Source organism: Nicotiana tabacum, chromosome 10 (genome assembly GCF_000715075.1).
Source record: "Nicotiana tabacum cultivar K326 chromosome 10, ASM71507v2, whole genome shotgun sequence".
In the NCBI taxonomy this organism is placed as follows: Eukaryota; Viridiplantae; Streptophyta; class Magnoliopsida; order Solanales; family Solanaceae; genus Nicotiana; species Nicotiana tabacum.
In genome coordinates, this window is record NC_134089.1 from 160,471,617 (window position 1) to 160,475,266 (window position 3,650).

Sequence of the window (3,650 nt, forward strand, 5' to 3'; positions counted from 1 at the left end):
ACTGGATGATTGGGTGGCTTTCCGTAGATGAGATCATATACTTGCCAGCTATCGGGCCTCACTTCCTTTTGATGGGTCTCAAGAGTATCCAGCCTTATGCCACATATCGGGTTTTGAGAAAGTTAGAGAGATGTCAAATGGTTACCAGGGATGAAGACATTAGTCGCCATGTGGTCGAGTTTGGTCCCGATGGTCAGTTTCATGAAGCAGCGGTTCGCCAGATTTGGAGCGAGTGTCAGTACTTGACGGCAAACACTTGAGTACGTGATCTATCCAGAGGTGAAGTTGCACCAGGGTACCTTGCTTGGTATAAAAGGGAAGTTGAGTTTGGAAGACCATCCAAAAGGTCCCATCTTCAAGAATTTGTCGAGACGTCACAAAAGCAATGGGACTGGCTAGCCAAAGAAAATGTGTACCGAGCCACCATAAGCAGGCTGGAAAAGCAAGTAATGGACCTTCAGTTTGAGAATGGGTTGCAAGTCACCACAGATGAAGGCGAGAAGAAAAAGTTAACTCAGGAAAATGAAGCCATCAAATTTCAAATTCAGAAAATGAGAATAGCTGCTAGAAACCCGGAAAGAAGCCGAGCGGATGAAAGGCTTATAAGCAGTCTAAAAAAGAAAGCCCTTGAGTGTCAAGACGACCTGGAAAAGTCTGAGGCTAACCTAGCAAAAGTTTGTCCACGATGGGCAAAGAAGGCGGAAGAGCGAGCACAGTTTGTGCAACAAATGAAAAGAAAGTATGAAGGGACAATTGTCAGCCTGAAGAGAAAAATGACTACCCTCGAGAATGAGGCAGCCAAGTAGACCAAGGACTTTAAAGCTGATAGGGAACACTATTATGATTTGATGGCTTAGATGGAGGAAGAAATACAACAACTTCAAAATCAACATCTCCATGACACTCAAGTGTTGGAAGCCCGGAATCAGCAGGTCGGGCATCTGCTTCAGGAAAAAGGTAGAATCTGAGAGAGGATCAGAACCATCACCGACTACATTGTTGTGAAATGCCAAGCATGTGAGGATATGACTCGCACCACCTTCTTCGTGGCAGTGATGGCATTTGTCCGACAGATAATGAGTGACTTGGAAAGGCTTGAAAGGGATCTTGTATATAGGCCCGTGGTGAGACCGAATGATGTCTCACGGGCCCCAGGAGCATTTGAGGCATTAATGTATTCATGATTTTCATTGGAGTCTGTTAGTCTGTTTGCGAGTCTGTACTTTCTTTTGTTGGAGTCTGCTAGTTGGTTTTCGAATCTATTGTTTTCACCTTTCTGTCAGAGTCTGTCGGTCTTGTTTTGAGTCAGGGTTTGTCAATTTCCCTTATCAAGTCTATTAGTTTTTAGGACGAGTCGTTGTAATCAAAACTGTTTTATTTTATGGAAAAATTTGAAAAGCCCAAAATGTGTTTATCATTTAATTTTACACTTATCCCCCAAAGAACTACGCTCGGTCTGATTCATGCAAGGTCATGATACATAGGCAATCTCCATAGGATTCGACCATAACCAAAAGAAAGAAAAAAAAGAGGAAAAAAAGAGAAAAGAAGAAAAAATGAGAGAGAGGAAAAACAAGAGAAAAAATAAAAGGAAAAGAGAGAAAGTAAGAATCCGTGAGAAGGGAACAATGGCAAAACAAGAAACAAACATGAGATAATAAAAACAAAGAGAGATCAATCAAGGAAAGGCAAGAATGAAAAAGAGAAAAAAAAGAGAGAAAAGAGAAGTTGCAAATGGAAATAAGGAAAAGCCGGGATGACGCAAGCAACCGATCAAATGCATAATAGAAACGGTTAACTGCTTAGGTGCATTCACTCCTCAAATGTGCGGTTGCCTACCTGTTAAAGCCCTAATCGCTAACAAGTTTGTTATTGATAAAATTCCAATTCAGGCAGGTGGTTAGTTTGATTGGCATTCTGGCAACTCACTCCTACAACAAGCCGGTTCAAAAACAAGTTGAACATGGCCAACCAAGAACATGAGGCAAGTATTGTCAATCCATCAAAAGAGAAGGAAGAATCGGAGGTCAATCTGAAAGATGAGTTGTATAAGCTGAAGCAGCAGATGGCTAAAATGTACCAATCATGGGCAAAAGGGCACCCACCGCCAGTTTACCCCGCCAACCCTGCTTTTATCCCGCTATTGGTTCAGACTCAGGAACCTCCCACTGTGACCTCATCTCCGGCCTTTCCCCTCTACCAACAATTCCACGGCACCACTTCCCATACATCACAAGCTCCACCACCCAAACAAGTCGTGTACCCTCCTCCACCAGTCACTCTTGTTTTTGTGGCACCCCCACCTACTACATTACACTGATCCTCCAGTGAGCCTCTATTCCAGACTTACGACAACCAGTATTACCCCCCGGAGCCCGCTTTCAAGGTTCCCGAACCCTATTCCTACACTCCTCATTTTGACCTCCCTGCGAAAATTGAAAAACCATCTAAAAATCCCGAACATGAGGAGATGTTTAGGAAAGTTAAAAGCCTGGAACAGTCATTCAGAGACATGCGGGGGTTGGGAGGTCAAGTAAGTGTGGACTACAAAGACCTATGTCTGTTTCCAGATGTGCAATTATCGGCAGGGTTTAAGATGCCCAAGTTTGATTTGTATGATGGTCACGGTGATCTAGTGGCGCATTTGAGAGGTTTTTGTAGAAAAATGAGGGGAGCTGGTGGGAAAGACAAGCTGCTAATGGCGTATTTCAGTCAGAGTCTTAGTGGATCAGTGCTGGAATGGTATACTCGGCAGGATCACAGAAGATGGTACACATGGGATGATCTAGCCCAGGCATTTTCTTGTCACTTCCAGTACAATCTCGAAATTATTCCGGATCGTCTGTCTTTGATGAAACTTGAGAAAAAGTAGAATGAAAGTTTCAGGGAGTATGGTTTTAGGTGGAGAGAGCAGGCAGCAAGGGTTGACCCTCCAATAAAAGAAAGTGAAATAGTGGATTATTTTCTGCAGGCCATAAAACCTACTTATTACGGTCATCTGGTATCAACTATAGGCAAGTCCTTCAATGAAGTGGTAAAGATGGGTGGTATGGTAGAAGAAGGGCTCAAGACAAAAAAAAATCATGAGTTATTCGGCTATTAAGGCAACCACCCAGGCCATTCAAAGCGGAACTAGGGGATAATTGGAAAGAAGAAGAAAGAGGATGTAGCGACGATCGATTCAAGAGCTTGGTTCGGACCCAGGGGTTCACCTCACCACTATCATCAGCCTCTGCCCCACCACCAAACCTACCCTCATACCCCATATAGCCCACCACAACACTACTACCCACCACCAGACCCCTATTTTTCCGTCCATCATGCCCAAACATACACTAAACCTCCTGCCCACGCGCAATGGCGTGCGCCAACCCCACAGAATACCTACCCAGCTCCACAAAATGTCCATCCACCCCCAAGAGCCTACCGAAATCCCCCTGGAACAGGTTTTCGGCCTAATCAAGCATTCAAGAATGAGAGGTTGCAAAAGAAGAAAACCTTCACTCTCATTGGGAGAATCCTATACTAGTCTATTCCATAGGCTGAGACAATTGGGTATGCTGAATCCGATTGAACCAAAACCACCAAATCCTCCTCCGAGAAGTCTTGATCACTCCGTGAGTTTTGAATATTGTTCTGGTGCTCCAGAG